We start from the raw sequence: 24,154 nt of genomic DNA on the forward strand, positions 1-24,154 counted from the left end.
TCGCATCGAGGAAGAAGCGTGTCGCCATCGCAGCCATCGTAGTTGTCGCATTGCACGCATCAAGAAAAGCACCTCGCATCCATGGAGAAGCGTGCCGCCATCGGAGCTGCTGTCATGGCATCGCGTAAAGGGGTGACGCCGCTGCAGCATCGCATCGAGCGGGAGCGTCTCGCAAACGTCAGAGATGAGTGCCGCTGCCAAGGCCGCTGTTGTCGCATCGTGTAAAGGGGTGACGCCGCTGTAGCTGACGCATCGAGTCGAGTCTTCTCGCAACATCGGAGAAGCGTAACGCATCTGGAAGATCTTCACGTCTTTATTTCTTTGCACCAAAAACTTCATCGAATCAGCATCGTTGCAACACTTTTGTTGCCCTGCGTGTCGCATCTAAGATACATTGACTTAAAGTGTTGCATTTAAGAACTTAAGAGAACTAAGCAAACTTCTACAAAGTAACAGTATTGTGTATTTTTGTCGTTTAATGGTATTGTGGTAACTCTATATAAAGAATCCTTATTTTTAATATAAAAACCTGTGTGGTGTCCATTTGTAGTGTTGTCACTGGGTTACTGTATGTGTTCACAAATGCTTAACCTATAACGCTCTGAGATAAGCCTTGTCTGCTCGCGCCTAGCTACCTAGAGTATGAGCAGGGGTTATTTTAGGAGTGTAACCCCTTACCCTGACTAGAGGAAAGGTTCCCTGCTTGTCCCAGGTACCTACCTGTGCCAACCAGAGAACCCAGATTCTAACAGGCATGTACTGATTCTTTGTTTTCCTGATGTGTTCTGTCAATTTTCACCCAATCTGTCTCTTTAGGGGGTACCTTGTTCTTTAACAATGCCATAACCTGTTCATATTTCTTCATTACCTCTGAGTCTGGAGGTCCTGTCTTTGGATCACTTGGGTATTCCTGGGTCGCCCAATCTATTACTATTTTGCATTCTGTCCATAGATCTGCTGGTACTATTATGTCAAACAAGCTATTCAGATCAATCCACAATACTTTGGATAGTTTCACAAATCTGTCCACCTGTCTATACCACTCGACGGGTTTTTCACGCAGTCGAGGGAAGTCATTTGTAAATGACAAAATATCCTGTCTGGTCCATGGGACATGTACATATCCTCCTCCCGGAATCTCTCTCATAGGGCATTCTGTCACAACCTTCTCTTTTTCTCTCATAGGATAGGCTGAAAACGTTTTGTCTGAAACTTCATCTCGTTTACGATACCATCTGCTTTTCCATTTGTCCACATCTCCCCATTTTCTCAACAAGATAATTATCTCTTTAATCTGTCCTATTCGTCCTGTGGTATTCATGTTTTCAATATCTTTTTCGGGGAAATCTACTCGATAGGGTTTCTGTAGGGCTTTTACCTTTTCAATATCAATACCCATTTCATTTGCCACTTCTTCTAATCTTTCATAAAGACTCTTCGCTCTCCATGTTACGCTTTTGCACAGAAATAACAACTCCTCATCTTGGTACCTTTTTAACTTCTTTGTCGGGATAGTTCCTACTATTAATTCTTCCAGTACCATTCGTAATTTAGCTACATCTATTGACTGAGATTCCTTGTCTTTCTTTTGCAAGCTTCTCAACCATTCACACAACTCTTCTGTTGATGGTCCTATTGGCTTTTCTACATTTCCTTGTCCAAAATCTTTTTGAGTTTCTGACATTGTCTCTATCATTGTCATACGCTTTTCTGCACAGTTTTGACCTACAAATGGCTTATTTGAAAAATTCCGTTCAATCATACTCATAGTCTGTCTCCATGGATTCTCACTCTGACTCATTCTTGGTTGTTCAACCGGTTTATTACTTTTATAAGGGACTGTCAAACAATGTTCGCTGTCCTTCTGCTTGTCAAAAATAGGCATTACTGGACCTATCGTTACTGGAACAGTTACCGCTTCCAAATTCTTAGTCAATTCTCTTATTTTCTCGGTTAATTCTAGGGTCGTTTTTGCTAATTCTGCTGAATTTTCTCCATCCAATTTTCCTCCAGACTTCTTTTCTACCTCTCAAATGGAATTGTTTCTTCCCAAATCTTGGAACTCTGGTTCCGATTTTATGATTCGTACTGTTTCTTTTATTGGGGCACTTGGGGTTAATATTTCTGGCTCTGGTCTGTATGGTGGTGGACTCTTATAGAACATATCATCAAGAACATCATCCTCTGACTCATTCATTCCATACCCTCTCGATTCCACATTATGCCTCTTTTCTACACACTTTCGTCCTTCATTTTCTCCTGCAGTTCTTACGGGAAACAAACCCTCCATCATACTTGCATTCCGCCACCTTCTCATTCGATCATCATGCGTCTCATGTCCGTATGACCTGCCAAACAGGTACCTATATCCTCTAGCATTTCTCTGTCTTTCTCGATCATGCATCTCGTCTTCCCACTCCGTCAAAGCCTCGAATTGAGTCGGTCTAGGTCTCGGTTCTAAATTCATAATTTTCTCTCTCAAAATTCTCAAAACAGCCAAATCAAATGAATCATGCTCTGGAAAAGCCAACACTCCGTCCTTCTCAGTATATTTTACCCAGTTATCTAACCAAATACAGGTGTGATATCCATATTTTGCTACCATGAAGGAGGCAGGGGTTTTCGGTGGAAGAAGTAACTGTCCTTCCCTAGTTATGATCGGTTTGTCCTTCTTAAACCACTTCTTAATTCTACCAAACCAAGACTTTTTCTCCTTTTCTGTTGGATCATAATACATTTTCCCTTCTTTCGTGTTTCACTAGTCTCCTTAACAACTGTACCGCTTCTCCGTCCAATCGTAGCGCGACGCACACTAATGCACCAATCCGGAACGGTTATGTCACTTTTACAATTCTCCAATCCCAGCGCGACTCTTACTAACGCACCAATCTGGAGCGTTTTCGTTTCCCTGTATTTCTCCACTCCTAGCGCGGTGCACACTAACGCACCAATCCGGAGCGTTTTACGTTTCTGACCGACTGTCCAATCCCAGCGTGGTCGTTCTGACGTCAGCAGCCGCTGCGGCAACTCCTGCTCCTGTCTACCCCTCCTTCACAAAATCCGCTCAGTGTGTGTCGTGATCCCAGTGCTTCTTCTCCTCAGGATCACGTTGATGCTATGTGTGGGCCCCCCGCCCATCCGTCCCCTGTCCGGTGCACGTGTAATACCCTCGGACGAGGAGAAAGGTGGGCGAGGGAAGGTCGGGAAGGGACAGCAGGGGAGAGACCTGGAAGAAACAAGAAGACGGGTTAAGCCACAGGCTCTTCTCTACCTCCCCCACACCCCCAACTCGTTCTTCCCCCTACCTGGGGTTTCTGTCTTCCCTATGGCAGCTCTCTGTGAGTCCCTCTCCGTTGCGTCACGGACGGGACGAAGAGAGAGAGAAGGTCTCGCTCGCGCTCCTCGTTCCTTCACGGGGAGGCGCAGGGAAAGGCTCAAGGCAGCCTGCGGGCTCAGGCGCTGCTACTCACGCCCAGGAACTCTGGGGGCGGAGGAGCGCAGGAGCCGCTGCTGCTTGAGGTTAGCATCGACAGTGTCGGGGGCGCTGCCACTCACGCCTGGGAATCCGGGAGGCGGAGGAGCGCCTGGAGGTCAGTGGGTGCGGGTGGCGCTGCCACTCACGCCCCGAGGTTCGGGGGCGGAGGAGCGCCGGGAGGTCCGCAGATATAGGTGGCGCTGCCACTCACGCCCGGGAAATCCAGGGGCGGAGGAGTGCCGGGAAGTCTGGAGGAGCAGATAGCGCCTAAGGAAATGCAGAGGCGCGCTGGGAGAACCGCAGCCTGCTTGCCTCCTCTGGGTCGTCGAGAGATCCGATGCTGAGATATCCTCGTCGGGTCACCGGCTGGATTGAAGACAGGGATTTGCGTGGCGATGCGGGGGTTTGGTTGTAGCCGTTAGGATCCTCTTGTTCGAACAGGAATCATTGGCCCCGCCTACCAGGTTGCTGCGCCTCTTATACTTGACCGGGGTGCGATGACGTGTCTTCCGGCGGGTGGCCGCGGGGGCCGCTGGGATTTGGAGTCCTCATCCTCGGAACAGCGCCGTCGGTCCCCGGATCATGACAGCACACCCCTCTTCACCCCGGCCACCGGACCGCCGGAGCCCCCGGGCTTGGAGGGCGAACGGCGGTGGAAGGCTGCCACCAGACGGGCCGCGTGTACCGCCGTCGCCGGCTCCCATGAGTTCTCCTCGGGGCCGTAACCCTTCCAGGCCAAAAGGTACCAGAGCTTGCCCCTCACCAGCTTGGAATCCAGAACACGGCGAACGACATACTCCTGCTCGTGGTGTACCCAAACAGGCGCAGGGGGCTTCTTCACCGGGCACAGAGAGGGTTTCAGCAACGACACGTGGAACACTGGATGGATGCGCAGATGCGGGGGCAACCGCAGTAGCACCGCCACCGGGTTCACATGTCGCACCACCGGGTACGGTCCTATGTACTTCGGGTGAAAAACACTGGGATAGCGGAAGCGAATGTTTTTTGTGGACAACCACACCTTCTCCCCCTTGCGATACACCGGTGCGGGTCTCCGCCGTTTGTCGGCTTGGGCTTTATAGCGAGTCTTTGCTATCATCAAGCTGGCCCTGGCCTGTTTGAGAGCGGTGTGTATGGTGTTGAGTCTTGTTTGCAAATCAGGAAGGGACACCGCCTCCCTGGGGAGAAGGAAGGGAACAAACCGGGGGTGGAACCCGGAAGCAAGAAAGAAGGGAGTGTGGTGTGTTGAGGAATGTTGTGCATTATTATACGCCACCTCGGCCACCCAGAGCAAATCAACCCAAGAGTCCGCCGCTCTAGCGGCGTAGCAACGCAGGTATTGCTTCAGGGTTTGGTTGAGTCGCTCCGTCTGCCCATCCGTCTGGGGGTGGAAGCTCGTGGACAGGGAGGAATGGATGCCGAGCTGTTCACACCACACCCTCCAGAACCGTGCAGTAAACTGCGACCCCCTATCCGAGACAATCCCCACCGGGAGTCCATGAAGACGCACCACGTGTCTCAACAGGAGGGATGCCAATACCCCTGCCGAGGGGACTTGTTTACAGGCGATGAAGTGACCCATCTTTGTGAGATAGTCAATGACAACAATGATGGCGGTACATCCCTGGTCCTTCGGCAGCCCCACCACGAAGTCTATGGAAATCCGTTCCCAGGGATTCATCGGGGTAGGAAGCGGCATCAGCAGTCCTTGTTGTCGTTGATGGTCGGGTTTCATCTGGGCACACACCGCACATCTCTTCACCCATAGCAATACATCAGGTCGGACAGTAGGCCACCAAAACTGTCTCAACACCCTCTCCAGGGTTTTTGTCCCTCCCATGTGCCCCGCGCTGGGTACTTCATGGCACCATGAGAAGACGAGCTTTCGGAGCCGTAATGTGGGGACTAATACCCGGGACCCCCACAATGGGATACCCTAGAAAAGACGCCACTCCTTGTGGCTTCGTAACCACGATGACCAGGTGAAGGTTTGGATTCCTTTCTTTACCCCCTGCAGAAAGGATTCGGTCTTCAGACTACCTATGACCTGATCCGGAGCGAGAATGGATTGCTCGGGAGACACCGTAGGGAGACATGGAGGATTTTGGCGTGAGAGAGTGTCGGCTTTTCTGTTCAATGCCCCTGGACGATAGGTTACCACGAAATGATACTCAGCAAAGAAGAGCGTCCATCTCTTTTGCCTTGGCGACAGGTGGCGGGCGGACCGTAGGAATTGCAGATTGCGATGGTCCGTGTAGACGGTCACCTGATGACGAGCCCCCATCAACCAATGCCGCCACTCCAAGAAGGCTTCGCGTATGGCGAGCAGTTCTTTCTCCGCGATGGTGTAGTTGAGTTCGGCCGGGCTCAGTTTCCTGGACATAAAGGCCACTGGATGGAGCAGCCCTGTACCCTGCTGGCGCTGGGAAAGAACTGCTCCCACCGCTTCGTCTGACGCGTCGGCTTCCACCAGGAACGGTAGCTCCGGTTGGGCATGGCGAAGGACAGGCGCGGAGGTAAACGCTGTCTTGAGCTGCTCGAATGCCGTCTGGGCTTCTGATGACCACAGGAAGGGCGTTCCCTTGCGGGTAAGCTTGGTTAGCGGGGTTACCGTTTGGGAGAAATGTTGGATAAACCTCCGGTAAAAGTTTGCGAAGCCGAGGAAGCTCTGCACATCTTTCACTGAGGTCGGTTGTGGCCAATCGGCCACGGCTTTAACCTTCTGGTCGGTCATGATCTGCCCTTCGGGGGTGAGCAGAACGCCAAGGAACTCCACGGTGGTTACGTGGAACTCACATTTTGTGAGTTTGCAGAATAGTCGGTGTCGTTCCAGGGCTCCCAGCATGGATCGTACGTGCTCTTCGTGGTCCTTGGGATCCGACGAAAAGATCAAAATATCGTCGATATAGACCACGACGTATTTGTCCAGATAGTCCCTCAATACTTCGTTGAGGAAGTATTGGAAGGCGGCCGGGGCGTTGCAGAGGCCGAACGGCATCACTAAGTACTCGAATAAGCCGAATCGGGTCTTGAACGCTGTTTTCCACTCATCCCCCTCGCGTACCCGAACCAAATGGTACGCCCCTCGCAGGTCCAACTTTGTGTAAATCCGTGCTCCCTGGACCTGTTCCAAGAGGACGGGAATGAGTGGTAGGGGATACTGATTCCTGATGGTTATTGCATTGAGGGAACGGTAGTCGATGCAGCAACGTAACTCCCCGTTGGCCTTCGGAATAAAAAACAGGGGGGACGCCGCCGGAGAGCTGGAGGGGCGTATAAATCCCAGTTTGAAGTACTTGTCTATGTACTCCTTTAGATGACAGGTTTCTGGACCGGTAAGAGCATACACCCGGCTGCACGGAACGCTGGCTCCTGGGACCAGGTCAATGCGGCAATCGAATTCCCGATGGGGTGGTAGTTCTTCGGCTTGCTGCTTATCAAAGACCCCGATATAGGGTGCATAGCAGTCGGGGAGGACCACCTCCTTCTCTGCTGCAGTGGCCACATGGTGCGTGGTTCCGTCACCCTTCCCCTGAGGTTCCTTCATGAGACGGCAACGGGTTTGACAGAACGGAGAGACGAACGTCACCGTGTTCGTCGCCCAATGTATATGTGGTTCATGCAGCCGCAACCAAGGCAACCCTAGGATGATCCTGCATCGAGGGGCTTGTATGATATTCAGGGTGAGCCATTCTCCGTGTTCTTTCCCTATTGTCACCCACAGGGGCGGAGTAACCTGTCGAATGGGACCGGATTCCAACTCCTTGCCGTCAACAGCATACACCATTTCGGGGACGTCTTTGGAACGGAGGGGGATTTGCAGTCTCTCTGCTTCCTCGATATCCATGAAACATCCCGTGGCCCCGGAGTCGATCATGGCTCTAACCTCCAGAGGGCAGTTGTCAACCGTCACTTGAGCGGCGATAAACACATGGTCAGGTTCCTGGGTGACGTCGGCTTCCAGCGAAGGGATGAACAGACAGCTTGAAGGCGTCCCTCCTCTTTCCTTCAAGCACGGGGGTTTTCCGCCGGTTCCTCAACGAGGCTGGCCGTGGTTTGACCCGTTCGGGGCCTACCGGTCTTTGGGCGCACCGGGCATTCACGCAGGAAATGGCCCTTCTTCCCGCAGTATAGGCAGAGGCCCTGCTTTCGTCGGTGGTCCCGCTCCGAAAGGGTCAGAGAAGCTCTCACCGTCCCTACCTCCATGGGGACGGGCCCGGATGCTGTAGCGTCCGACAAGCGGGGTGGCTCGTATGGTGAGGATGGCTTGTCCTTTCGTTTATGATCGCCTTTTCGTACCCGGAGGCGATATTCGAGCCTGGACGCCAATTCTGGCCAATCGGTTTCTGCCACCAAACGGCGAAAGCTGTTGATGTACCCTAGGAAATCGGAGGGGATCTGCCGTAGGTCTAGAAGATCATGGTCGGCAGAAAAGGTGTCGGCTCTACGGTCGAAAGTTCGCTCGAATTCCTGCCGAAAGGAGTCCCAATCGTATAGAAGGGCGTCGTCTCGCCTTACTAAGGGGACCGCCCATTGTGCTGCTTCCCCGGTTAGGTAAGAGATTAGAAAGGCTACTCGGGCCTGGTTCGTGATAAACAGTTTAGGTTTGCAGTGAAAATGGAGTTGCACTTGGGTGAGGAAGACCTGTACTTTCTGGATATCCCCGTGGAGCCTCTCCGGAGGGGCCAAGGGGACGTGAGCTGGCATCTCCACTACAACCTGCGGAGTGGTCACAGGAGATGACATCCCTGCGTCGAAGGGATTGCGTTGTAGGCGATCCAAACGGCCGTGCAGGGCGACTGAGTCCGCTCTGGACGCCGTTAGTTCTAGCTGGATCTGGGTCAATAGGGCCATTACATTGTCGAGTGATGCCATGTTTTTGCGTCAACGAGATCAGGAGGAGAAATATTCGTGGGCCAATGATTCTGTCGTGATCCCAGTGCTTCTTCTCCTCAGGATCACGTTGATGCTATGTGTGGGCCCACCGCCCATCCGTCCCCTGTCCGGTGCACGTGTAATACCCTCGGACGAGGAGAAAGGTGGGCGAGGGAAGGTCGGGAAGGGACAGCAGGGGAGAGACCTGGAAGAAACAAGAAGACGGGTTAAGCCACAGGCTCTTCTCTACCTCCCCCACACCCCCAACTCGTTCTTCCCCCTACCTGGGGTTTCTGTCTTCCCTATGGCAGCTCTCTGTGAGTCCCTCTCCGTTGCGTCACGGACGGGACGAAGAGAGAGAGAAGGTCTCGCTCGCGCTCCTCGTTCCTTCACGGTGGCGGAGGAGCGCAGGAGCCGCTGCTGCTTGAGGTTAGCGTCGACAGTGTCGGGGGCGCTGCCACTCACGCCTGGGAATCCAGGAGGCGGAGGAGCGCCTGGAGGTCAGTGGGTGCGGGTGGCGCTGCCACTCACGCCCCGAGGTTCGGGGGCGGAGGAGCGCCGGGAGGTCCGCAGATATAGGTGGCGCTGCCACTCACGCCCGGGAAATCCAGGGGCGGAGGAGCGCCGGGAAGTCTGGAGGAGCAGATAGCGCCTAAGGAAATGCAGAGGCGCGCCGGGAGAACCGCAGCCTGCTTGCCTCCTCTGGGTCGTCGAGAGATCCGATGCTGAGATATCCACGTCGGGTCACCGGCTGGATTGAAGACAGGGATTTGCGTGGCGATGCGGGGGTTTGGTTGTAGCCGTTAGGATCCTCTTGTTCGAACGGGAATCATTGGCCCCGCCTACCAGGTTGCCGCGCCTCTTATACTTGACCGGGGTGCGATGACGTGTCTTCCGGCGGGTGGCCGCGGGGGCCGCTGGGATTTGGAGTCCTCATCCTCGGAACAGCGCCGTCGGTCCCCGGATCATGACAGTATGTTTTTGTTTCAATTTCTACAATTCTGTTAGTAACAACATAAATACACCATCAATGTCCGCTTCGCTAACCAAGGAATAGCAATAGACCTTTCTCTTGAGAATTCCGTCATTCCCCAGAGCAGCGCTTACCTCTGCCCTACTAGGGAATCGTTACTTCCGTTGATAAAGTAGCACATCCCTCTACCGTACCTTTCTAGCAAGCATTAGCTAACCGTTTCTCCAGAATTAAAACACCTAGTTGGAGACCTAATGCTCCTGAGAAATAAAACTAGAGTTTCACAATTAACCCGAATGCCTTTACATTCACGCACTTTCATACGAGAAAAATGTAGTGCGTTCACACAGAATTCTGTCTTTCCCGAGAACAGCGAACAGTCTGTCCTACTACAGAATTACGACATACATTAACAAAGTAGCGCTTCCCTCTCCTTTGTCCTTCTAACAAGCTCAGAGAGTACCTATTACCTTTCCAGTGATAAGCATTATCGGAATGCCATTTGGATCCCTGGTACCTAAGACCAGAATTTCACAGGTAACCTTCGCTATCATACACACTTCTTTCACACAGAAAATGTCTCTAATGGCAACACACGGCGATGTCACCGAATCGAACCCAAACAATGCGTCGTGCAACTTCAATCGTCATACGTTTCTCCTGTGTACCTACAGGATAACAACAATTCCGTGAGCAGCGCTTACTTCTGCTCTACTATGGAACCGTTACAAACTTCCGACTTCCTACATCCCAGAAGCCGTGCCAACAACATAAAACTCAACACGACTCAACAGAGAGTGTTAGTACATAAACCAATATTAATACCCAATAATCAATAAGCTATTTACAAGCAATAATCACCAAACCAAAACAATAAAAACCATAACTCTGCCCTCATATACATTCATTGGTGGGGCCCATAACACCAATACTTACACTAAACTAAACAGGTGGTCTGTTTTACTAGGGAAAATAAGTTTCCAAACGCTGACATGAAAGGAATACCTTTACCTTACCCTAAACACATTGACTTCAAACCTAAGATATCCCTCTCATAAGGAGATGGATCATTTAGTTATTATCTATGATTTTAGTGACTAAACTCCTCTATCTACACATTACTTCTTTATCCTAATACTCTTCTTCAAATAATCGACACAACACATTTGTCAATTAATCAAACATTCTTTATCTAAGAAATATTGCAATAAACGTTAGAAATCAGCATCAGCATTTCAGAGCATGACATTTACCTATTCTGGCTAAAGTCGTCCGCTAAGTCAGTCAGGTCAGGGAAGAATTTTATTCAGCAAAGTTAGGCCGCAATTCAGTCTCTCAAAGATTCAGGATAACAGCTGTCCAGCAGTGTCACCGTCCTCTCCGTCAGCATAACGTCAGGAAATCGAGTTCGTCAAAGAAGAGCAAGTTCATTTCGTTCAATTTTCTACCTACTTTTATAATGAATATAATGTCAAAAAGTATCAAGATTGGGGTTTAGAAAGTCCTGATTGGTCGACTTGGGGTTGTGAGGTGAAGTTCTCAGGGTGTCTGTAAAATGAACTCATCGCACTTGCTGGTTCCGGTTTTAAATTGTCTATTGTGTGATTGTTGGCGAAGTTCCCGGGATAACCTTGGTGGGTACATCTTCTCCCGGGGTCAGGTCCAGGGCACTGCTGCTAGCGGTGATGCATGCGCACTTCACCCAGAACCTCCTGTTGTCAGGGCAGTCACGTTCAATGTCTCGTTCAGCCATCTTGTTTAGGCCGAAATGGTCAACTTAAGCAAAAGAAACACAAAAACGTAATTAAAACATAGAAATGGCTAATACAATGTTATCCCCTTGTTAATACCCATATGTGTGTGTATTTATCTAGCAGAAGCAACACTCAGAGCGGTTTATACTCACGAAATAAAGCACAAATCACAAATACATCACCAAAGCAACATATAAGATGCAATATTCTAATTGTTCTACTATTAATATGCGTACTTAAATTAGTTTACAATTAGTATAGCCATGCAAAGTGCAAATCCCACGTGTAATTCTTTTGTTAGTATGATTGATAAATGTTTCACTGCAAACCAATTAATATGATTACTATTAGTTAATTATTCGAATTAATATAAACATGCAGAATGGAGGGGTATACAACATTTTGTATTACCCGCTCCAGCGCTTGCACCCCTTACTGAGATATAGGTTCACTATATCTCACCTAACACTGCACATAGAAACCTATCAGTCACCCCTTCAGCAGGCCTTATCAATCCTGAAGGCAGGGTGCTTGGTTGTATGTGAGAGGGTGCCCAGGCATGAGCTGAGCCCCTCTGCAGCATTCAGAATCTGTCCTCAGGGGTTGTCAGTGGTGCAGCCTGACCATATACTCTTGAGTGCATTTTAACTAAAACGGTTAATGCTAACTTTGGACTGGTTGCACGCAAACATGTCGTGTTTGATGTCAAACACCTTCAAATCATACCCCCACATCAATTCCTGATGTGAGAATATGATACCACCCTTCTAGAGGGAGAGACATGACAGAACCGGTATACACGGTACCAACCCTAACAGAGCCCTTGCATCACAAAATGGATGCTGCAGCCATAGACATGGGTCTGGCCTCCTGCTGCTGACCGAAACTCCAGGAGGGGAGCCCTGGACAATAGGTTTCATGTCACAGGGAGGTGTAACCACCTCCCAGACAGGCTGATATATTGGGGCTGGGTGGGAGCACTCTCAGAGTGCTTTGAAGTCCTGCACTGGGGTCACATTTGGTGTCCCTGTGCATAGTCCAACTCAAACCGGTTCAGGGGCTTCCAGTCCCTGCTCTGGCGCAAAACTGGACAAAGAAAATGGGTGTAGCCACCCCTCTTTCCAAACCCTCCCATAGGTGGGTCCCCTGAGTTAGTCCAACCCCTTCCTTAGGTATAAGTACGGAACCCCTGGGAACAGGACTTTAGATATCCCTGGATGAAACTCTGCAACTGAATCCTGGAACTTCGAATCTCTACTCAAGACTAGAGGATGGAATAAATCTCCCTTGGGGTCAAGGAGGGACTCCCCTGCTTGGCAGGCACCAATGAAGCAATTGCGGTCTGCATCTCCGAGGCTCCCGCCGGATGCCGAAGACTTTGCAACACAGGAAGAGGATTTCCAGACTTCTCAGAGGCCGTCCCGAGTCCCCAGCAAAGGTGAGACCCACAGCCCTCGTAAGCAACGTGGAACTGGAACTCCTGGTCACCGTGCACATTTGCAAGTGCATTGACTTCTCGCTTTCTCTTGAAGTCGTGCTTGGGGTTACCTGTAGCCCCAACTTGAGCAGAGAATCCACTGAATATTGTCAGCCTAGTCACCCCGAGTGACCAGTGAGCTGCCATTTTGTGATTCCCCTCAAGGTCCCTTCGCGATCCCTGGTCCGTTGACTGGTTGGTCCTTGTGAAGGTAACTTTGATTTTCCTTCGGCTTCCCTGGTTGCTCCAGATGTGCCCCGACTCCCTACCAAGTGGTGAGTCTCTCAGACCTTGCTGGTCTGCACCGAAGCATCTTTCTCCTTTCTGCGTGGGTTGCTTTCACCAAGGCTTGTTGTGTCCAATGCGGGCACCGATGCTGCAGCACTAAACACCCTTTGAGGGACAGCTCGAATCCAGCTCCTGGTTGTCCCGACACCTCCTGGTCCTCATGGCTGAAGAGTCAAGCTTCACCTTCTTCACCTGAAATCACCCAGAATCGGTGGGCATTCACCTATCGTGCCCCTGGCCACTGGCTAGTGACCCAGACTCTGTCCCCTCTACTTTCAGGTTCTTCTCGAATTTGATCCAGGCTTGGATTTCTTCGGACACTTCGCATCTTCCCGGCAGCAGCACTTCTTTGCCAGCTCCCATTGAAAATAACGACGTGACCTGACACCATTTGACAACTATGCACCTGGCTTCCCTGGGTGAGGTAACTTGAGTACTCTGGTGCTCCTGTGGGTGTTGACCCTCGAACTTCCTAAGTCCCAAAGGGTTTGGTCCTGACTCATCTCTAAGTGTCCCTAATCTTTAAAAAGCTAACCGTGACTTTCCCCATGAAAGCTAACGGGAGCTTGCGGCTGTGTTCTCACACTGCACACGGCCCCGTGAGTCCCCTGTGTCACTACCTTGGGTGGTTCCTTGGGGTCCCAGTGATTCTACAGGCTCTAGGCCTTGTATCTAGTTAAGTCGTGTTTCTTATACCAATATTTTAGTATATGGTTTGGCTCGCCCATGGGCCTGATGTGTATTTGTGCTATTTTACTGTAATATTTGAAGTGTAACTTATGTGTTTGGACCTCTAGCCTCATAAAGAGACTAGTAGGGTGTGTTTAGAAATAAATACATATATTTTATATATTCACCTGGTGTGGTTGCCTTTCATTTAGCCATTCAAGAGATTTTAGACTGGTAAAACAAGCTGCTTCACATTCCTTCAAGACTTAGCCTGAAGGCTGTTCTCCATAGCTACCACTAGGATAGCTTTCAATAAAGGTTGTCTTTAACCTATCATCAAAAAGGGGTTGTTTGGACTGGTGCAAGGTGCCCACTATAATTAGTGGACAGCATATACCAGGCCATCTTCTCACAGATGGTATTGTGGGTGAACCCTTTTTATATATTGGGAGGATTTCTGCGCCAGACCGCATTGCAGGTGGGACCCTTCCCTGAAGGATGGCATTAAAAACCACCCAAAGGTAGGGGCACCAGATCTTAGGTTCAGCCCGATAAAGGTCCCCTCGGATCTTATCCAGGCCAGCAGTCTTCCTGGGCACTATCCTATTTACAGCTGTTGTAAATTCACTCAGGGTAATCTCTGGGATGGGTGTATCTGCAAAAAGAGGCGACATGGTTTCTAAAGGTGAAGTATTGGCTCCCATAACGTGTGGGGCATAGAGAGCCAGAAAGTGCTCCTTCCAGCAGTTAGCATCAATGTTAAGCTCTATGGCCACCTTTCCTGAACTGCTACCAGTGGAAATAATGGACCAGAATTTCTTCATGTCCTTGGCCTCCAGGGCCTTTTTCAAGCTATCCCATTTGTCCACTTCCCAGTCCTTTTTTGCAGTCGCAATAATGGATTTATAAAGAGACCTTTTTTTTTCTCTGGTCGTGCACTTGGATCTAATAGCCTCCAACAACACCTTTTGAGCTAGTCAACAATGGTCGTTAAACCATGTCAGTGGAGGCCTCTGCACACGTCACCTTACACATAATGGCCAGAATACCTCCACTAGCTTGCAGGTGGTAGATTCATTGACCTTTGCTACTTCTGTGGGGGCTAGTATGTTGCTTCCATTATTTACAAGCTCGGACATGGCCACAAGATGGGGTATGACTGCTTCAAATAATCAAGCCATCTTGTTAGGTGTCTTTTCCAACCACGCCCATCGGACTCTTCGCCTGTCATTAAATAAGGTTAGAGGGTGGTCGCTAGCAGGTTCATGCCCTGATAGAGCTCCTGACATGGGGACAGCAAGTTTCAGTAATAGGGCGTTATGATCACTGTCAAAGCGAGGCTTAACGATAAAATCCTTAACCAGCTCCCACAACCTAAGTTCAACAAGAAAATAGTCTAAAATGAAAGAATGCCCAACTCTGTTGTATGTAAAACTCCCTGAAGATTACGACCTAAATCGACCATTACAGGCTCACAAGGAGTGCTTTAGGGTGAGTGCCTTTATTTGAAGGGCCAGAAATGTGCATGCTCTAATTGAGGGGATATTAGTATCAAGGATAGACCATAGCTCATCCTCCTCTGAGTCAGGGGAATCACTCACTCTATCAAGGGTTCAAATCGGCAATTCACATCGCCCCCCAGAACCACTAGTGCGTTATTCATACAGCCAGATAACAAATCATCCAGTTGGTCTATGGTTGCTGATTCTTGGCTTGTCCTTACCGGCCTTGATGTTGATTAGAGCTATGTTGAACGCAGGGTAAAAGGATAATAATAGACACAAGATGTCTGGGGAGCTATGTGACACCAGAGTGATTGTGCATCCTAGATGACAACCAACCCACGTACTGAGTCCTCCTGACGGTCTACCCTGACCCCTAGATACAGCGGGTACATAGAAAGAAACAAAACCCGAGCGAGTTAGTTCCTCAGTTGCCCAGGTTTCCTGGAACATACAGATGTCACAGAAATCCACAAGCTCCTCCCCAATCAGGGCAGTTTAATTTACTTTTAAGGCCAGCTACATTCCAGGACAAGATCCTAATTGTTATTTAAGGTACTAGAATTGGCAGAATAGCCACACTTGACTACATTAGCTGGGGGTATTTTGGGAACCAATGGCGATATAGACAAGATCCTGGAGCAACTTATAGGGTCCTTTTTCGTAACATCCTAGCTGGGGTGCCTATGGGATCTAGTGAGTCAGAATGGCTATTGCTGACATGGATATTTGTGGGGAAAGTAAGGCTAAAGTCCCTTGTGACTGAAAAAGAGTGAAAGTTGGTGGTTGACAGAGAAAGGGCTGGGGACAATTGAATATAGGCATTGAAGCCTCTGAGTTCACTTTCGGGTTTTGAGAATGGTACAGTAACTATGGGACTACATACCCTTCTTTTACACTTATGGACCCTATCCCCTGAAAATTCACACTTACCATTCAACTTGTGTGTATACTCCCCCGTAAGTCAATCTATTTCTTCAAGTGCCCCAAATCTATTTGCCTGGGGCAGGTTAAAAGTATATGGACCTGTTTGTGCGGCAACCTGCCTCATCGATATTGGGTTCTGATGCCACTCATTATAACCAGCTCTATAGTTTGCCCTTGTACCATGGGAGATTGTTGGCAAATGAAAGTGGGTGAGGGGGAGAAGGCTAATGGCTGTGCCCATGATAGATGAAGATTGACTCCGATATAAGAGATTTTGTACAATACGGGTATCCCTAAAATTTATTATGACACAATCCCCAACAGCATCTTTAGGTCTGTTGCCCAGCCACGCTACCCTGCATGTCATAAGTATATTGTTGGCATTGGCATAAGAAAAGCAACAATATCTAAGTAGCCAATGGAGGCCCTTATTTGTTAACTCGTATTGAGACTCATTCTGACCATCTTTTAAAACAGGGACGCCCACAAGGACAGTTACAAATGGGATTGATGCTGGAGGTAGGTTAATTAAGGGTGGACTCTCCCCCATGCCATTCGAATTAATGGACCCAACAGTTTCAGCTAGAATACGTGGGTTTTGATGTCATGGCCTCCAGGTTTGAGACAGTCGCTGTATGGGCGCCATCATTTGCCGGGTTAGTAATAATGGACCCTCTTGTTACGCTGGGCCTGTCAGACGAGTCATCTATTCTCAATGATGTGGGACCCTTAGTTACTGGACGACCCTCTCCACCCAATGAGAGTTTAAGTAGTTTGTCCAAAAGAGCATGAACATGAGTAAGTTCTTCTCTGACAATGACTCTTAGATGTCCCTGTAAGATTTCCATCATGGGAACCACCGATGTCGGTAGTGGTGCCGTCGTTGAATTTGTTTGGTTAGACTGCCCCTCAGATGCAGCCTGTTTGGAGGCAGTATCTAGTAGCTCTGGAGATCCATCATACAGTTTCTTCCACTTGGTCTCGACTTTAGTGGACCTTGCGGCCTGTTTACTATTACCGGGCTTGTCTAAAACCTTTGGTGACGCCCCGCCTCCTGGTTACTGCTTTTGCCAATATTCCGGTTTCTCCATCTAATGGGCGAGTCTTGGCAGATTTGTCGGGATGTTGGATCCAGATCACTATTAGGTGTGAGGGATGTCATATCTTGGGTAGCTGGACGAAAGTCTTGTGTAAGTCACAATCTACGTTCTGTAAGGCCAATCTCTGTAGCCACCACTCCTATGGCCCTTTGTAGCATCCTATTGATTGATGTTTGAGGTATGGAAGGGGGAATAGGCAGTGGTGGAGCATGGCAGATAGCAGTTGTTGTGCGCTTCCCCATTTCTATCGAGTTGGTTGGGTTGATTAACACAGTACACAATACACGGGCACCCCGGAGAGTTGGATACTCGATAGCTATCCTAGGTCTGCCAAGTGTAACCCACTATATGATTGAGGACCAGTTACAGGACAAAATAAGCGCTAGAACAACCAGAGACATAGATGAGCGGGTAGAACTTACAGTTAATCCTTAAGGCTTGCGCAGATCAGTCTTATAGCGGTCCGCCGCAATGCGTGAAGTTATTCCACTGTATGGTTGCACACAGACAAGGACTAAACGTAAGAGGCAGATGGCAGCTAAGAGAGAGGGCCCAGACCAGACTCGAACAGACGCGCACAGGTGCAGACAGGCCCACTCTTGGCCCAGGCTCTGATTGGCTGCTGGTGGCTCCTGCCGCGGTTGCTGGTGGTCCTGGAAGTGTTCCTGGTCTCAGGACAGGTCAGGGCAGGTGGCGGCTGTAATGCGGGACCCTTTCTCATAGAACAATTTGTTGCTGATTCCTCCTTCCTCAAAAGTTTTGGATGACTGGAGATCATCTCCATTTCCTGCAAGGTCAGTATTTATTTTACTTGGTATTAGTTTTCCATATGAACTAATTATATACATGTTTAGTTCTTTCATTCAATCAAATCTTCAGTATTATCCATATCTCGCATGCTTTTATTTTATACTGCTCAATACTTCGTACCAGCCATTGCAGTCCATCTGTTGTACTGTGACAAGGGAGAAACAGCACCCGGCTCTGAAGCAGTGTTGGATCAGGTGACTTTTGTCTTTTCCAGTGCCTCATCCAAGAATCGATAGTGTTCTGAAGTGTCTCCCTCTAATCAGCTATCGGTGAAGGTCTATGCCCACAGACTGAGGTTTCGCCTGGCAGACTCTGTTTGTCAGGAAGCTGCTTCTTCTTGTTGCTTTGTTTGCCCTAAGTTGACAGGGTATGCCCAGACGTGGGTCCCTTGCTCACTTTGCCACTGGATTCAAGCTAGCCTGGCTGATGACGGCTGATTAGCCAGAAACCGGTCCCAGGATGCTTGTTTCCGGTCCAGGGAAGACATGGCTTGGCAGTTCGGGCTGGACTTTTCCCATGAAGCACAGGGTCAGACTGCTTTGTATATGGCCATGTCTGAACTGGGTTGGCGGAGTGAGCTAAAGAATGATGATGGATTAAACCCAGATCAGTTGACTGGGGGTGAATGCTTGCAATGTTCAACACTCCGTCCATCATCCCCTTTGGTTTTTCTTTGTTCGCCCTAAGTTGGCAGGGTATGCCCAGACGTGGGTCCCTTGTTCACTTTGTCACTGGATTCAAGCTAGCCTGGCTGTTGACAGCTGATTAGCCAGAAACCGGTCCCAGGATGCTTGTTTCCGGTCCAGGGAAGACATGGCGTGGCAGTTCGGGCTGGACTGTTCCCATGAGGCACAGGGTCAGACTGATTTGCATATGGCCATGTCTGAAATGGGGTGGCGTAGTGAGTTAAAGAATGATGATGGATTAAACCCAGATCAGTTGACTGGGGGTGAGTGCTTGCAATGTTCAACACACCGTCAATCATCCCCTTTGGTTCTTCCTGTTCTTTGGCCTGCGTTACCCTTCCATGGTCCCAACTCTTTTAGCTTCTCATACCTGGTGATGCCTTGCCATACACGATTCATGGCTTAAAGAAAACCTTTCCTCTGTGTGTGTTTCCCTTTCTAATCTGATGAGGTCAAATAAGGGCAACCGCTCCTCAAATTAAGCCCTGGACTCAAGGTTTTTAATGTCCCTTTTGTATTATTATTGATACATTAAGTTTCACAAATTTTCTTCCTCACTCACTCCCTTTCGGACCTGAGTGAATTTTATTTCTGTGTAGTTAGAATGCTAAGTTGTATGCTTGAGTTCCTCCTCCAGAGATGGAGGCGGGCTGCTGTGAAACTTGGGATGGCGTTTGCAGTTTGCATGGGTTATGACTCCACCTGGCAAACACGCTTCCATCCACTGATTTTTTAGGCTTTGACTTTGGATAGGTAGATTGATGGAGAAATGATGGTGGTCCATAGAGAAGCCTCAGTGCCCTTTGGATTTCTCGTCTTCAATCATCCCCACTTTTGTAGGTTGACAAACGTCCTCAGCGTCAACAAGCTCAGAGACACTATACCCTTCCTTCTTAGATAATATGTAAGCCACTACTTGAATTCCTGTAACTTTTGCGTTTTGTTTATGAGCTCACAAACCTGTAGGGTCAGACCCTCATGATTTACCAACTTGCTATTAAATACTTGTAGGAAAATGTATCTTCTCTTGGAAAAGAGCAAGAGTCTGGAGTTTTTTGTTAGCTAAAGAACAAACTTCCCTTAAAGAGTAGTTCAGGAAATCTCAGCTGTGTGCTGTGTTCCCTAACAAGTTGCAGCAGTAATTGTTCAAAAGATAAGGATATTAGGAACTCACTGTTTGTGGTAGCACACAACAATCTGAGCAAGGAAAAGAAAACAAATATTCATAAAGCATCGAGGGCAAGATGGCATTGGAAGGGTAGAATGGCATTAATAACCTCCATAGCATCAACCCTCATTACCTAGGAACATGCATATATGAAAAAATGAAACATTTACAACATTCAGCATGCTTCGGCCAATGGAAACGTGTGTTCCGATCATCTGTTGTCTCGCCTTCCTTTTCCCACAGTAAACATTCTCTCCGGTGAGCAAACGTTTCCAATGTGTCTTGCACTAGATACATGAGAGGAGGCTCTCATGAGAACCCTTGCAGGCCTATTCTGTTATCTGTTTTCAGTATCCCATTGTACGTACAAAGAGCTAGTCTAAGGCAATAAAACATTTCTATCAGTAAGTCTTGATGAGAGCATGCAAACCAATATCTTCAGAAAGTTCAACATTGCTAATACTCAATTCATTATAAAATATAGCAGAATACATTACTTAGTGAAATGAGAAAATCATACAGTGTGAAAAAGCAAAATAAATACATCATATGGTGTGAGGAAACAAGAAATGCATTTCTCTTAGAGCAGCACATTTTAAAGTGATGAACGATTTTACAGTTAGAGGATAAGGTCAGCAATTGTGGAAAGGCATCTTATTATAATGTCAAGCAGAAGTCAACAAATAATGTTCAGGCCTAGTCATAGTAGCACATTGGGTATGAGAGTCTACTACTTATTTAAGCTGGAAGATTATTTTTTTACATTAAAAAGCATCTTCTCCTTTGGTTAAAGCTACGTTATTTATTTATCAAATGTTAAGGAATCATTTTTCTCTGTTTTTCATTTTCTCTTCTACAGATACATTACACTTTAATGCTTTTTGTAATGTCAGGCACATTTTCTTATTTGTTGACCAAGGAAAATTGTATTTAAAATGGAGACTTAAACCATGGTAAGACCCCTAAATCATGTCAAAATTGGCTATACCTCTGACTGGTATATTTAGCTTAACTTTAAGTGCATAGTAAATGGTACTAAAGTGTACCCAGGGCCTGTAACCTAAATGTAAACATGGATTGCAGCACATGTTGTGCCACCCCTAATGTAATAATATAGAGCATGTCTCCAGGCCTGCCCATGCAGCCTGGTTAGGCAGTTTTAAAACTGCCAATGCAACCTGGCAAAATAATATTTTTGCAAGACCTTAACCTTTCATTTAACTATAATAATAAGAGTCATCCCACAGAGTTAAGTAGCTCCAGAAGAAGTGCCTAGGGTTGTGTTAACAGAGTTGTTGTGCCATGTCGATCTTTACCTAAGCAAAGTGTGCGCATGTTGGGTTGGTTACTTGTGAAGAAAAAGGTTAGTCGAGAAAAGATCAAAATGCTAAAACACCAAAGTTATTCAAAAATCGTCTGAAGATTACACTGAAAGTAAATGGTTGTTCAAAACCTTTCATCATTGACAGTGGTGCATCAGTAAGCATTATGACTGAGGAGAAATACAATGAACTATTTCCATTACTCAATTTACTCCATTGAAACCAAAGTATATACTTGGGCACCATCAACACCCTTTAAAAAGTCAAGGTTCATTTGTGGAGACAATGAAACACAAGAAAATAAAGTTACAAGCACCTATCTATGTGCTTTAAGGCACCGTGTCAAGTGCGTGTCTACTCAGTTTCAGCACAGCCACTGATATGGGACTGATTTCTGTGAATTACAATATGAACACTCATCACGATATAGTAAGTCCGTTCCCTTCATTATTTCATTTGTTTGTGAAAGCTTAAGACTATGAAAGTAAAGTTGCATAATAATGAGGACATCCATCCTGTTGATCAGAAACAAAGGCACATTTTTTTGATTTACAAAAACCTGTTTAAAAATAACTTGAAGCATTACATAAGCACAACATTATTGAACGTTCAACTGGTCAAATGCCTTGGGTTTCTCATATAGTGGTAGTGCCTAAAAAGGACAGTGAAGCAGCTGTAGCATATGCATTGACATGCCTCAGGCAAACATGGCAATTGAATGAAAAAGACATTCAGGTCCACATACTGCTGACATAATTCAATGGTGCAAAGGTCTTCTCTCACCTTGGTTTAAATAAAGGTTATCATCAGTTAGAACTTGAAGAAAATTGCAGGTAGACTACAATACACATATTGGTCTGTTTTAACATAAAAGACTAACTTTTGGTGTGTCATCCACTGCTGAACTGTTTCAAGATATCATTCAGTGAATCGAAAATCCTGTCATGAAAGTGTTTAATTACAGCAATGTCATATTGGTTTTCAGATCTACACAAAAAAAATGGTAAAGCTCCATAACAAGTATGTTGTTTACTTGCTGAAGCAGGTTTGACTTGGACTGCAGACAAGTGTGAGTTACGCAAGACAAAGCTAAAATTCTTTGTCCACATCTTTTCTGATGGGGGTATATTCCTACTTAAGTACAAACACTGTCAAATGCAGATGTTTCCATGGTGCGTTCAGTTCTTGGCATGGCCAGTTACTGTTCCAGATACATACAAAACTTTGCCACTGCAAGTGCTCTACTGAGAGACTTGACAAAAAAAGAATGCTCAATTTCCTTAGTCACATGAATGTGAGAAAAGCTTTAAAAGAATAAAATAAGCCATTGAGAATAGTATGGAAATGGCATACCTTTCAAACCGAAGCTTCATTTAGAGGTTGTTGTGGATGCTAGCCTAGTTGGTCTAGGCGCTATGCTTGCACAGCACAGTGAACACTCGAATGCGCAAAGGCACATTGTGGAATAGGCATGTAGAAGTTTTCCCCAAGCAGAAAGTGTTTACTCACAAACTAAAAAAGAAAGATTGGCTGTGGTATGGACTTGTGAACATTTCCATGTATTCCTGTATGGAAAAGCCTTTTATGCTAGTAACTGATCATCAAGCTTTACTAACTATATTTGATAATACAAAGGCCACTATGCCTCTTCACATTGAACGATGGGGACTACAGTTACAAGAATTATACCATTGTGCATCATCTAGGGAAAAATCAGAACCCTGCTGACTACTTTTCCAGAGTACCTATACAAGGTCACTGTACTCCCTCCAAGACCACTGAGGCCTATATCATTTTCATTGTAAAATCAAGCACATCTGCTGCATTTCATTAGCCCAAATTATCACTGCCATGAGCCATGACAGTGACATTTTAAAGCTAAAGGACATTAGTCATGGAACCAACACACTTGACCGCTCACTAAATGATGGTGAATATCCAAAATACAAAAATGGTGAGGATGAACTGTTCATAACTCAGGAAGGAATTATCCTATGAGGGTTGAGAAATCTGATTCCGGAGAGTCTGTGACAGAAAATAATTGAAGTGGCATATAAAGGACATCATGGATTTGTTGCCACAAAACAAGCTCGCCAAGCGCAAGTCTGGTTTCCTTATCTTAATGACAGGGTTGAAAAGGTTTTAAGGGCCTGTTATCTATACAGCTGCCTTTCTACAAAAACTACTCACCATAAATTGAGCATGTCAGAACTTCCAAAGCATGCATGGGAGAGAATAGCCATTGACTTGCTGGTGATTATGGACGAGTATTCACAATTTCCATTAATTGAAGATCTTTCATCTACCACACAAGAACGAGGCATTGAAAGACTAGATGGCGTCTTTGAGAAATGGGGTGTTCCAGCAATAGGGAAGTCTGGCAATGACTTGCCTTTCAGTAGTTGAGAGTTTAAAGATTTCTTGGAGTATTTGAATATAAAGCATCAAAAGAGCACACCTTTGTGGCCGCAGGCCAACTGAATTGTTGAGCATTTTATAAGTACACTAAAGAAAGTAGTGCAGAGTGTAACTCTTCAGAAGCTCGAATTGAAAACTGTGTTGAATTCTACCTTTAGAGCTTATCCTTCACAACACCACTCAACTACAGGAGAAAGCCCTGTGACATTGAAGTTTGGGAGAACAATGAACACAAAGTTACCTCAATGGACCAATCAGAGAAAGAAAGATGAGAAAGCAACTCATGATAAAGACTTGGTGAAAAAACAAAAGATGAAAACATATGCTGACCAAAAACGACATGCAAAGAAAATTATCTTTAAGAAAGCAGATTAAGTACTCGCACAACTGATGCAGAGAAGAAACATCAATGCTCCATTCGATGCAGAACCTTTTCAAGTGGTGTCAACCAAGGTAAACATGGGTACTGCCCCGGCCCTGGGAAGTCTATTACTATTGTTCATCAGGTCTAACTGCTAAAGAAGAGTCTGGGTCTGAATCATTAGTGACTGCTGTTACCTCTACACTGCTGCAGCAGATCATGGACATAGGTGATGCCAGTTCCCAGTTTCTGAGAACAAGATCAGATCAAACAATTAAAGTGCCAAAAAGAGTGATAGGAGAGATTTAATTGTATATGTCTATCTATATATTTTGTAAAAAATCTTAAT

This window comes from Triturus cristatus, chromosome 9 (assembly GCF_964204655.1).
Source record: "Triturus cristatus chromosome 9, aTriCri1.1, whole genome shotgun sequence".
NCBI classification, from domain to species: Eukaryota; Metazoa; Chordata; class Amphibia; order Caudata; family Salamandridae; genus Triturus; species Triturus cristatus.